The sequence below is a fragment of the Carettochelys insculpta genome, chromosome 7, assembly GCF_033958435.1.
Source record: "Carettochelys insculpta isolate YL-2023 chromosome 7, ASM3395843v1, whole genome shotgun sequence".
Classification (NCBI taxonomy): Eukaryota; Metazoa; Chordata; order Testudines; family Carettochelyidae; genus Carettochelys; species Carettochelys insculpta.
The window spans coordinates 13561287-13575446 of record NC_134143.1 but is presented as its reverse complement, the minus strand read 5'-3'; the positions used below and the strand labels follow the sequence as shown (position 1 = coordinate 13575446).

The 14160-nt window shown below is 43.2% G+C and overlaps 1 protein-coding gene across 2 annotated transcripts in view; it reads left to right on the top strand.

The window, feature by feature from the left end:
* Positions 1–14160, top strand: part of KCNMA1 (potassium calcium-activated channel subfamily M alpha 1) — an 863058-nt gene that overhangs the window by 657564 nt on the left and 191334 nt on the right. The gene's annotated exons all lie outside the window — the stretch shown is intronic.

Below are 14160 nucleotides of genomic sequence, written 5' to 3'. Positions count from 1 at the left end.
CATGTTTCCTGCCCTTTTAGGGCAACAGTACCATCTCATGAATTTCATTGACAAAAGCACTGGTGTAGACAGTGCTGGGTCAATGAGAGACATGCTCCTACTGCCGTGTGTTGAGGTGGTTTTACATATGGCAGTGGGAGAGCTCATTCGTGTCGTGGGGAATTAGTAACCTCTCCGACCCGCTCTGGGCCTCCCGGCCAGCGCAGCCAGGTAACCAGGCTCCCCGCGGTATTTGTCTGGATCCTCGGAGACCCGCCCTCAAGGAGGGAGTGTGTTGCAGACCCACCCCACCCCCCACCAGCGGGAGAAACAGGGGTAGTGCACGTGCCTTCCACCTAGATTGTTCTTAACCCCCCTGGTGGGCAGTGGCCAGCACGGAGAATGAAGATTGAGTGGGCACTGATTAAAAAGTAAAACAAAGTAATAGTTTATTTCAGGGTATAACAAAGAACAACGACTAATAAATAGAAACTATCCTATGTTAGCTAAAAACCTTAAGGACTTACTATTATTACACGTTCCATGGTAGTAACCTGTGTTATGATCTTTATTTGACCGGAAGGCAAGATAGTTAATTAGAGCGAGGTAAGTCTGAGGAAAAAGGTAAGGGTATTTAAGCCTTTAAGGCTGCCTCCGTAGAGGTGCGGTCAAGGATTGCTAGACGCTACCCACCAATATTTATCTGTATGCTTCTTCGGGATGAGGCAGGGGCGCTACTCCCTGCCCACTATCCCTGACTGGGTCGCTACTCTGGCCCAAACGAATGAACCTTGGAGCTCCCACCAGATTTGCTCTCAAGGCCAACCTACAGACTGGGATACTATTGCCCCACAGCCTGTGCTTGAAGCTTTTAAGGATAGGTAAGGTGAAAGGTAAGTTTGGGTGTCGGGAGGCAATGCCTTCACCGTAATAAGCCCAGCATACAGTGACAGGTTTAAACTTTAACTATTTAAACGCTCTATCCTATTTATACTAACCACTATACTAATTTAAACCATAAAATATTAATTAAATGTACAGCTTTAAATTATTTGAGTATGGGTATTCAGGCCGGCCCTAAAGTCGGGCCCCCAGGCACTGCCCTCCCCTTGGCCCAGAAGAGGGCACGGCAGAGGAATGACCCCTGTCCCCCTGTAAGGGGTCGCGGTACCCAAATAGTATATGTATCTTTAAATGTGTGGTAAAAGCCAATATTGGTAATGCGGCTCCGGGCTATGCCACGGGCCTGGTGAGAATTTTACATGTCTTGTCAGTCCAGTAGAAGAAGTCACGTCCAGTGTAGCAAGGGTTGGTGTTAGGGAGCGCTGGTGATGTCACGCGATGCCACGCTTCCCTGTGCAGGGTAACGGAGGCTAGTCCGAGTCCCCCAGGGCCTCAGAATGGGCTGCAAGCCCTGAATTTATAGTGTCAGCTCATACATAATTCATTAGTTAATTATAATATGAAAATTCCATGCACCTGTTTTCAACCAGGTCCTCTGTGTCGCTGAAGGTGCTGGAAAATCTTACCTTGGGCCAATCAGAGGCCTGGAATTTAAACCTGTGATCATGAATAATTCATGAGTTCAGGTTACCAGATTTTTCATGTGCCTGCACTGATGTTTTACAGCCAAAGGCTTGTTTTCCCTGGCCCACAGGGACGATAATGCCCAAGGGATGAAAAATCCCTGACAGTTCACATCTGCATAGAGTGACTACCTGAGAGACCTGAAGTACGGCAGTGCTGCTGTCATGTCTGTAGTGTGAACCAAGCCTTGCTCAGTGCTCCCTTTTATTCTCTTTTTAAGGCATTCTTGCTGGATGGAGAGGTTACCCAGTGTCCAATCTTGTGTTAGTGGTCCAGGGCTAGGACAGGATGGAATTTGTGTTGGACCATAGGGCGTCACATCCATCCTGAAAGTGGGCAGGGATTTCTCAGAGTACCAGGCAGGAAAGCCAGGAGAACTATGTCAGGTTTCATGCACATACAGGTGGTTGGGAGCCTTCAGTGCAGTGCCTTCTGATATTTACACTCTGGGCAGCTAGGACTTTTGCTTCTACTGTGAGAAACTCATGGGAGCCTCCTAGAAAGTTGTTATATATCCTCAGAGACTGCAGACTCTAGTGCAGGACTGGGCAAAATCCAGCTCGCTGGCTAAATCTGGCCCACCAAGCCACAGGATCCAGCTTTTTGCCTTGTGGGAACCTAAGCCAAGCTTCCTGCTTGCCACGTCCCTTGCACAATGCTCAGAGCAGCCAGCTGTGGGAGCGGTTGAGTTTCTGAGCACCGCCTGAGCAAGCAAGTGTGGGGCTAGGTGCTGACCTGCCTCCAGCAGAATCCCACAGCTCCTGATGGCTGGGTTTCCATTCAATAGGAGCTGCCTGTTTGCAGGGCAGGCAGCATACTAAGTCTTCCCCTGCCCCACCGTGCTGCATTCGGACCAGCAAATGGCCCTCAGAGCAGGCAGTTGTGAGCAGCAGGTGGGGGTAGAGCAGGTAGTGAGCTGCCTAGGTAAGAGCATCCCAGCCAGAACCTGCACCTGGTACCCCTAGTCCCTCCCTCCCAAAACCCACTGCCCACCTCCAGCACTTTGACCCTATGTAACCCAAACACTCTGCATCTCTACTTCTGCACCAATACTCCTCTCGGACCCTGCACCCCTGTCTGCGATCACAGTCCAAACCCATGCATTCCCTCCTGTACTCCTACCCCAGGTCACAACCCCTACACAGACCCTGCAAACCATCCTGCATTCCTCCTCCAGGCCAAAACCCTCTCCTTCACCCATACCCTCTCCCAGATCCTGCACCACCTCCTGCAATCCCCACCCCACTGCATGCCTGCCCCACATCATAATCCCATCTCAGATGCTACAGCCTGTCCTACAGGTCAGAAGCCTCTCTTACACCCATACATACTCCTGCTCCCCAGTCTCCTGCCCCAGGTCACAGCTTCCTCCTTTACCCAAACTCTGTCCCAGACCACACATCCCTTCTTGCACCCCAAACCTCTTCTCCAAGCTCCCTTCTGCACCCAAACTCCATCCCAGAGCCTGCATCTCCACCATTAATATCATGTAAGAAAGTGGCCCTTGACCACTTACCAAATTCTTGGCATGGGTCTCCCCATCAAAAATTTTCACGCACCCATGGTCCAGTGGAAGAAATCATCTTAGACAGTATATGTGGTGACAAGAAGATTACAGATGGAAAACACCTCCACAGCCTATCAAGACCTACCCTCTACTCAAAGCAGGATCAACAACCAACTAAATCATTCCGGCCAGGGCTTTGTCAAGCTGGGACTTAAAAACCTCTACAGATAGAGGTTCTACCAGCTACCTAGGAAACCCTTTACAGTACTTCACTACCCTCCTTGTGAAACAGATTTTCTAATATCTAACCTAGACCTGCCACACTGCCACTTAAGACTATGGCTCCTTGTTCTGTCATCCACCACCACTGAGAATAACCTAACTCCATCTTGTTTGGACACCTCGCTCTCCAATTTCAGGTAGCTGAAACTGACTATCAGATCCCCTCTCACTCTTCTTTTCTGAAGACTAAATAAGCCCAGTTCCCTCAACCTTTCCTCATAAATCATGTATCACAGCTCCCAACTCATTTTCCTTGCCCTCCATGGAATTCTCTCCAATTTGTCCACATTCTTTCTGTGGGGCGAAAGGGTGGGGATGGGGGCACAACTGAACGCAATTCTCCAGATGTGGCCTCACCAGGCCTGAATAGAGGGAAATAATCACTTCCCTGGATCTTCTGGCAATACTCCTAGTTGTCCAGTTAGACCATTTGCTGCTTTTATCAGACGATTAACTTTAACTCATTTGTCTACATAAGCTCAGCTTTCCTGAGCTCTACCTAGTTCGATGCCATGCAGCAACTCTGATGCTAACCACCCAGTAAACACAAAACAGGTGGTTGTCTCTTCCTTTAATGATGTTCTTTGGGCCTGCTGCTCACTAGAGAGTCACAGTGAGCTCTGTTGCTCATATTTGTAACCAACCACTGGCACACTCAAGGGCATTGAGTTTTTGCTGCACTCACATAGGTATATGCCACCTTCCTTGTGGCTTCTTTCAAGGGACCTCTGCGCCCTTGTTTCTGACCCCTTTGTATAGGTTGCCACCTCTGTTCGGTTTCTGCCTTCCTTGTGGTTGACAGTGAGTGAGCCTCTTGCAGAAGGGGCATATGTGTATCCTCATTAACCACTGCCCCAATGCACCGAGAAAATTAGGGACAGAATTAACTGGGAAACTGTACCACCTTGATCTTTTAGTTAAGGTCTTTTGAGTAAGTAGGATTTAAAATTGTGCCTCTTAACATTAATTGTTCCCTCTTACCCTCAATTCTTTCCAGGCTCAGTGGGACACCAACAACGTGTTCAGCCAATCTGTTGTCCCTCTTCTGTATTTCCTATATTTCACAATGCAATAATATTTTTTCAGTGAAGGGATGCAATGGTTGACACTGAGTGGTCCTTTATGATTTTTACTACAACCTATGGGCCCAATTCTGCAAGTTTCTGAGGACCTTCATTGAGGGTTTAGAGCATTCTGAACTCCCATGCAGTCAAATGGTGTCTTGCTGATTCTAACCAGGTTTTTCTAGGTATATAGTATAACCTTGGGAAGATCAACTGATTTGGTTTATACGAGGACACAGCTGTTGCTGCTACTTGTTGTATTAGGCACTTAGATACAGTTGTGCTGTGTACAGTGCAATGAGTATACAGCTAATAATTACTGTTCCTTTTATATCATCACTTTGCTTTACTCTGTCAGGGATTTTTACCTCTAGGACATAATCGCCCCCATGTGTCAGGGGAAACAAGCCTCTGGCTGAGGTAAAATCTATACAGGGACATGGACAAACTAAAAGCCTATAGGCCGCCATTTTGTGGCCCCACCTATGGCCATTTTGGGGTAGTTAGCTCCCCCGGTAACTTGAATCCATGAAGCTAGGATTCAAACAGAGCCCTCTGGTTGGTCAAAGGGAGCGGGCTTCTGCCAGCTTCCAGAACCTTCAGCCGAGAGAGAGGACCTGATTGAGAGCTGTAACACAAATCATGAATATGGAATTACCTTATGAATAATCATGTAAACTCCCTATAAATCCAGGGCTCTCAGCCCATTTGAGGTCATTCTGCCTCGCCTTCCTGGACTGGACACTCGCCCTGGGAAGACTGCAAGCAAGACCCCTGCAGCATTGTGACCAGAGCTGCGGGGTAGAATCACTGTGACAGCAGCCCTCTAGGTGGCTCTGTCAGAGCTGAATCACTGTGGCAACCCTCCCTCTGGGGGGGACTCTGCCTCAGAGCTGTGAAATCACTGCGGCAACCGCCCTCTGGGTGGCTTTGCCTCAGAGCTGGGAAATCACTGTGGCTCTGCCTGAGAGCTGAAGATGGCTCTGCCTCAGAGCTGTGAAATCGCAGTGGCAACCGCTCTCTGAGTGGGTCTGCCCTAGGGCTGAGAGAAATTACTGCGACGCCTACCCTTTTGAGGGGGCGCTGCTACTGAGCTGAGCGAATCACTTCAGTATCTGCCTTTGGGCAGTGCTGCTAAAAGAGCCAATCACTGCGGCCCAGCCTCCTCTGAGGGAACCTAGGAGCTGTGAAGCGGCGCCACCGTACCAGCGCCCCTACGAACCCCAGCACCGCGCTTGCGTCGAGGAGCAGCAAGTGGGCCCTCTGGCATACTCACCGGGTGGCGAACTGGCCCGTGGCTTCGGCCACGGGTACTGCGTACCTGGTGGGGAAACTGAGGGCCCACCAACATCATCCAATCATCGCTGCTCCTCCTGCCACACCACCGCACACAAACTGCATGTGTGCTGGGGTCAACTGACTATTCTACTGGACTGGACATCTTACCTACTGTGACCCGTATACCGGACTGGACATCGCATTCACTGGACACGTAAAACTAACAAGGCCCAAGGCTCAGCCAGGCCTCATACATTATATAAGAACTCATACATTTATCTTTCCTAGAGACATTTCGTAGGCACCAGGACCCCTTACAGGGGAGTGAGGGAGCGTAGCCCTCACTGTGCCTTCCTCCGACAGGGGGAGGGTAGTGCCTGGGGGCCTGACCCCATGCGGCCGGGCCCATTCAGCCTACGTCATACAAAAGCAACACTTGATTAAAAAATGTTTTATTAGATATAATATGGTAATGTTTTGTAGTAGTTAATGATAGATTGTTTAGTAATAGAGTGCTTAGGATAAGTAAGCAATAAGTGTTTCCCCTTTATTTCTTCCTTATCTCTTTCACCCGAGTGGGCAAAAAGCCCCGGGAAAGGGCTGGGGTTAGGAGGTCGGTTGAGGGCAAAAGGACCCGGCGGCCTCCACCACTGGCCACTTGGGCCGGGAGTAGCGCCCCAGCCCAGACTCCCTTTCCTTCCTTCCATTTCCCTTCTCCTAACGCACATACTTTCCTTTGCGGAGCAATAAATATAATACTACAAGGATCCAAAATGGACTTCAAAATCATACTTGTAAGTTAAGTATAGTTAAGCTTAGAGTTAATAATATAATTAACCGTTTTATCCATTTGTTTTACTGTTGCTGTTGCGTTTTTGCCTGTTGTTATTTGTGTTAATAAATTTCTTGTTAGTTATACTTTAAACCAGTGTTGTCGTCTTCTCTCCCTGACCGGGTGCCTGCCTGCTAGGGGGTGGGCGGACCTTAGGTAGAGTTCCATTGCCCTTTGACGACTGCGTCGCTCCTCCTGCGGGTGGGTGGTGGGACTCCCCCTTCCTCGAGGACCCTGGGTTCTGGCCCCAGCTCGCCCGCACGTCAATTGGCTACCACGTCGCGGGGGAAAACCACCGGGTTCTGTCATACTCAATTTCTGGTAGTCGAATGGGCAAAAATAATATATTGGTGCTATTGACAGCAGACTATTCAGATACTGCATCAACAGTGTTTTAGGGTTTAAACAAAAATATTTAGTTTTATAAATGCTTTGAAAGAAAACAGTTAATATTGGTAAACATCACTTTCTGCCATCACTACTCAAGAAAAATGGATCATTCATGTGGGTATCTGTATGAAGATATTACCCAGGAGCTTAATTTTCTGAATTTGTAAATATCTGAAACAAAACAGACACATGAGAACTGATGCTTGTTAACTAAAATCAAAATTCCTATTCCGTCAATGCCAATATAATGTTAACTGTTTTTATTTGAAAAAGCATTCTCTCCCAATACAAACATACAACATGCACATTTGTTTAATCGTAATAACAATTAATTGATGTACATTTTAAATGAATACAAAGCTCAGTTCCTTTGCAACTGAAAGAGCACTGCGTTGATAGAGATTGTCGGTGACAGCTATATAGGAGAAGGAAAAATACATCCATAAACTGCTAACTGGGGTTCCCTATCCTTTCATTGCAAAATAGCACTCTTTTTAGAACATTTAATGTCAGAACCTTTACAAGTTCTTAGGCAAAAATTATTAGCGGAGTTTTGTATATATGCTAAAACTTCCCCAAGAATCTTATTGAAACTTCTGTATTAAAAAAATTAGATGTGTCCCCAATTCTTCCTAACATAATTAAAGAGTTGTCTAGTGTGTTGTAAATGTTTGGTCAGTCAAAGACAAATGAACTTAATTTATGGTGATCCCACACAGATTTAACTCATTATACCTTAGTCTGCAGCAAAATGATTTGTGTAAACTGCCTGTCCAGCATTAAAGGTAATACAAATTTATAAACCTCAAAATGTTATATTTACATCTAATATTTTCCTTTTGGCATTTATAGCTGTAACCTCATATGGAATCCTTTATTTTGCTCTTGGCACTAAATTGAACAAAGGGAAAATCATTTAAAAATGTACAGAAATGGTTCTGTATATACTTAAAAGCAAGAAGAAAAACTTACACAATAAAAGATTTAAAAGAAAACAAATCAAAACCATTCAGTAAGGTATATTTTAATAGATGCATTCTTTTTATTATGTTGAATATTCTCAAGGTTATATAAAAATGAATTGATATGCCTATTCGTTTCATACATAATCTCAGCACTAGGTTGAAATATTGCTCTAGAAAGCAATTACTGTTTATGGTTTGTCTTAACAAAGATTTCCCATGAGTTTACCATTATAAAATATTTTTAAAAAGCAAGTAAATAATGGAGAGAATTACAGAGGGCCAAATTTTACTCTGGGTTACAACCAAGAAACTCCATTAAAATCACTGTGCTCAATAATATTTTTTGAAGGGCATGGAATTTGGGTTGCTGATTTCAACAGGAGTCTGTAAATTACCTCCCTGATGCTTTAGCCACTGGGCATTGTTCTACTCATAATGAATAATTTAAAACAGCCTTATGAGTCCACTAAGTTACATTGGCAGAAGAGTTTCCCAAAGGTGCTTTTGACAGCATTGGTGATGCCCAACCATTCCTCTACATTGACACAGGCCTTTCAAAAATGGTGCAAGAGTCAACTATGAATGCTATACACTCAAACTGTCCTAAGATGGCAGTAAGATTCACACATGCTCTTTGGGTGGTGTCCTATCCTACAGTTGCTAAGCCACATTGTTGTTTGATGTCTTATCCTCTATCTTCCCAAACCTCCAAACTTGCTTTGTAAAGTTTGTGGTTAAAGAGTAAAATGAAATCTGTAGGTCTGTTGCCTTAGTTGCATGGGTGTGAGTCCCATCACTCCCAGTAACTGAGAGAGAGACATGTTTCTCAGAGTATTTTGGTAGCTCTTTGGTATATTGCAAGACTCCACATAACAACAAACATCTCCATATACTGTGGAAAATGTATATATAGCTAATCCTGTCTGATGTTAGAGCTAGTCTTGATTTACACATTTGATGTTAGATAAAACACACCCAAGTTTCATTTTTATATCTAGTTCTGCAGAAATTAGATCCAGTTGGAGGGAGTATTTGGCTGTCACTATAGAATTACATTGCAACAGAGGTTTTTAGCTCTGATTAACACAGACAAATGTGACTGAGTTAGAAGGGATTCTAAATATAATGAGTTTTAATCTCGACTACAAAGGTATAAAATGTTTTCGGCAAACAATTACCTTTTGCCCTTTTTCTGGATGATGAACAAACAAGGTTATACTCATGCCTAATATGTAATACATCTTAATCACATGTCACACAGCTGTCTCTGTTAGGTTGAAGGGAGTTGTGTGGGATGTTCAAACATGTTTCCCTGGGTTTTTAGTACTTTCCAATAAGGGATAAAGACAAAGGAGAATTGGTGAACTGATGCTCTTGGAGGAGGGAAGTGATTTACGACAGATGTCCAATTGATTGGGACTTGAGAAGCTTAACTGAAGGTTCAAGGCAGTACTAGAACCTAACCTCATTAGGAGGCAAAGGCCTGACTGTGAGAGACACTGCGCATCTCTTAGACAACGGCCACAGATTTATTTGCTTATTTATTTTAATGCACAAAGCCAAAAACATTCCTGCATTCCTGTTTATTTTTTTTTCTTTTTTTACTAACCATCTAGTTTGTAAACACAAGTTCCATGTTTGGGCATTTGTTCAGATAGTAAAAGGTTTGTACATCTCAGCAAAGTCCCATACAGTTTTTGTTTGTATTGAACGAGTAGGTTAGGCCAAAGGAACCCAACATACTAATTTTAATGGCACAAAATATAAATATTGAAAGTTATTTTGAAGCTATAATTAAATCCATCATATTTTTTCTGTGTTCAGTATAGCTCAGATGTTTAGCTACTTTTTTCTCCCTCATGAAAAAGGGTTGTCTGCCAACATGTGTTTTGGGCAAAAAAATGATGAAGGATGAGAGAAACCATTTTTCTTCTTCCAAATGGCTGCACAGCAGATTTTCAGCAGAGTTAGTGACCTATGCTCTTTTCTTACATTGTGGCAGAGTGAGCTGACATTAAAGCTGGCCCTGTAACTATTAAGGCTTATATTTTATTAAATGCAAAATACAGTACATTGTCCCAAATCAAACAAACGCCTGCCTTAGTCTCTTCCTGGCTATTAGTTCTATTCCTGACAGCACTAAAGATATTTTATAGGATCATTAAGTTCATGTATGCTTAATCTCCTTCATATACCTATTTATTTCATTACATTGAGAAGTAAGCTCTATGAACAAGATAGATCAGTTGAAACTGCAGAGCTGCTGATAATTACACTGCACAATGTTGGGCTAGGAGCCTTTTTTAGCATTATTAATGGTCATACTTGTGATACTTGCATCAGTTTTTCATCTCCTTGTCACTATTTATCACTGGTAAATGACAGTAGTATGTAAATATGTTTGATGATATCAAGATTGTATCTATATATGGATAGAGAAGAAGGTAGCAACATTACCATTTATTTTAAAAAATGATTCAGATGAAAATTAAATTTCTTCTCTTGGGGCATACTATGTCACTTTCCAGCTATTCTTCAGATGGGCTATTGAATCGATGGATATGGTGTATTACGATTATCCAGGAGACCAGAATTTTGGTGAAATGAAGAGGAAAGATGGGTAGTGAAGGCACTTAATTAACTCTGAGAAGGTCTAGGTTCAAATCTCAATTAGACATCTGTCTTTCTCTGTGACTGTGGGAAAATCACTGAGTCTCTTCTCATCTCAGTTTCCCTGCCTGTAAAATGATGGTATTAACTTTTTATCACCTTTTGCTCATTTATTTTCTTATTAGATTGTGATCTCTTTGGGGGCAGAGACTGCCTCTTGCTTATATGTACAGGCAAAGCACAGCACAGAAGGGTGTCAGTTTCAGTTGGAGCAGGTAGGCACTACCATAATGCAAACTGTGAACAGGAAAATGTGTATTAACCAGTCAGCTTTTTGGTCAATATTTGGGGAGAATTATGGAAGATTCCTTGTCAGTTCAGATTGATTAACATCTGTTTTGTCAGAAAGAGTTAATTGCATGTGTGCCCTTTCTCTGTGTCTCTAGGATCTTATATTGCATACATCTTGGTCGTATCTTTCTGAAGTATGTTATACTTGCTTCACTTCAGAGATAAAAAAGACAGGGTGACCTCTTAATGCCTTTTCTTGAGCTCATGCAGGGCAGGCTCTTTCAAGTAATGATATTCCCATTCCTCATAGAACTAGGTCAGTGCAGTGCATTCTGTCTGCATTTGCGAGTGAGCCCTAGATATGACTGTGCACAGATGTGTGAAGGAGGAGAAAGGTATGATGAAATCCCTTCTTGGCCCACTTAAGTAACAATTAATGTTGCTTATAATACCATTTTTAGCCCTAGTAGTTAGAAATAGAGAGAGTGAACTTCTGTTAGCTTGTAATAGTTCTCAAGCTTTCAGGAGTGAGGTGACCACTGACAGTGTTAGGAAGTAATATGTTTAGAAATGCAAAAGTGGGTGTGTTCTATGGTCTCTCAACTGTTCTCTGAATCATCTGATTGACAGTGGCAATAGGCAATCCATGCATCCACTGATGCAGCCTCCTTCTGGGCACTGAATGTTGCTTTCCAAATGATACTTTTCTTATTGGATTTAAATTACTCTTTTACATAAACTGCATTGTCACGAGGGCCAGTAGACTGTTTAAAATGTAAAAAGCCAGACTTCTGCCAGCTAACTTCCTCATGAGGTCTTTGTGTTTCATCTGCAGTTAATGCTTATGAAGCATCCCTGTCGGTTGCACCTAGTTGGCATTATTTATGTGACTAGGTGTCCATTATACTGTGGACATGCTATGGAAGAGACTGACATGTTATCACTATAAGGCAAAAGAGATTCTCTGATGCTAGACATTGCAGAAGTGTACAACTCCCATGAACTTCCAGGTAGCATGTGCACCTACAGATATATGAGGCTGGGCACCTAACTAGATGGCTCAGGTCAGAATAACAATTAGCATGTGATTAGCCAAATCAGTCTGCAGCATACAAGAGGTTAAACAGTTTGTTGTGTGACTGGAAAGAGAGAAATTTGCATATTGAAACTTTTATTCATTTAATGTGCCTTGTTCTTTTCCCATTTGGTATCAGAGCAGCTAGCAACTTGTGAGGGGAAAGGGAGCAATCTTGTGTAATTCTTAGGCTATCAGCTATTTGAGTAACAAATAAATATCCTGGTGGTCTCTCCAACAAGAAAATAAAATATAAAATTAAAAAGACAGATTCCTCACCCAGCGCAGATTCCCCACCCAGCTCCCAAATTAATCTTTCTTTCTGAAAGGCCAAATTGGCACATCTGAAAATGCATGCAAGAACAAACTACATCTGTTTGGCTTTATCTAAAACCAGACAGTTAATGACAATAGCAACTACTCCATCAATTAGCGTATGTTTTCTAAATCACATACCCTCTTTTTCCCCTGGGGCACCAGAGTTAATGAGAGTAAAACAAATGGGTGTCTATTTAGAAATGGCTCTAAAATAACTAGATAACACAATCTTCATAAAGCGGTTATTATAGAAGAGTAAGGCGCTGCCTCCCTGCCTCTGCACTAGGGTTGTACACTCAGCTCTGGCAGTTCAGGCAGTGATGATAACAAGTCTCACCTGAGGACTGATCAAGACGGGATTGGGACCATAATACATACTCCCTTGAATTCTACCATTGTTCAAGGCTGAGTAATTTGCTTCCTCAAGGTGGCAAAAACAAAGAGGTCTTACTTACCTAGACTGCTACTGTGATTAGTCCTTGCATGCTACAGGCAAAGGAAGGGAAATGTCTGTCTTTCTCAAGTGCCAGTTCCAGCTTGGCCCACAGAATTAAATAGAGAATGTTGCCCTTGCTATAAATTCTAGAGTGTGATTTTAAAATCCCAACAAAAAATTATTCCTAATTCAATCTGTATAACTGAATCCTCCCTGTAAAAAGAAGCAGGAAGACTAGATAGCATGCACTGAATGTTTTTAGAAGTGTTGAGTCTCTGAAGATGCAGAAGTCCACCATATGCAAGCAGTGACTTTAAAAAAAATATTGACTTTTTGTGTAAAGTAACTGTATTAGTTAGAAAGCCTGCAGTGGAATATTTACTTCACAATTCTTGTGTATCTTACTTTCCTGATTAGGTCACTAAGTAATCAAGGCCCTCAGGGAAGCTGCATCAGTGGATGCACTAATTGCCTATTGTCTCTGTCAAACGTGTGACTCAGAGTTGAGAATCCATATAACACACCTACTTTTGCAGTGCTAAGCGTGAGATATTACTTCCTAAGACTCAGTCAGTGATCATCTCACACCCTAAAGAAGACTTACAGTCTTTGCTGGTGGCTTGTAGGTCTTGTCCAGAAAAGATCTGGTCAAGGTATGAATTTAGCCCATGACACAAAAAGAAACAAATTGAGGGTAATAATATTTTTAATAAAACAAAAAGGAGTCCTGTTGCATCTTAGAGAGTAATGGATTTATCAGGGCAAGGACTGGCCTGTGAGAGTGAGTGTTTGTTTTCCAGGATAGGTGTAGTTTCTCAATGAAGTTCTGGAGGAGATTTTGCTGGGGGGTTGTATGTGATAACTAGTCGTATTCTATTATTTTTCTTGTTGGACCCGTAACTCCTGGGTAGTCATCTGACTTTATCAATCAGTTTCTTCACTTTCTCAGCTGGATATTTAAGATTTAATAATGCTTGAGATAGCTCTCGTAGTTGTTTATCTCTGTCAGAGGGATTGGTGTAGATACAGTTGTGTCTTAGATCTTGGTCACAGACAATTGCTCATGTGATGGGTCGTGGGTGGAAGCTAGAGGCATGTAGGTCAGAATAACAGTCCACAGATTTCCCATGTGGGGTTGTGTTTGTTTGACCATCATTCATTTATGCTGTAGTGTCCACAGCAAGATGCCTGCTACAGTATTGAGAAACAGTGGATCCCAAGTGACCCCTTTGAGGTCAAAACGGGAGTCAAACAAGACTACATCAATGTCCCATCCCTGTTCTCCAGCTTCATTGCCATAACCCTTCAGCTCATTGATGGCAAGCTTCCAGATGGCATGAAGACAGACTATAGAACAAACGGGAAGCTTTTCAATCCCAGGAGACTGAAAGCTAAAAGCAAGACCTCCATGATCTCAGTCGTGGAACTCCAATAAGCAGATGACAACATGGTTGCTGCTTTTTCTCCCAGAGCCCTTCAGACCATCTTAAGTGCCTTCACCAAGAATACAAGAATCTCAGCCTCAAAAAGGCCAAGGTGTTTCTCC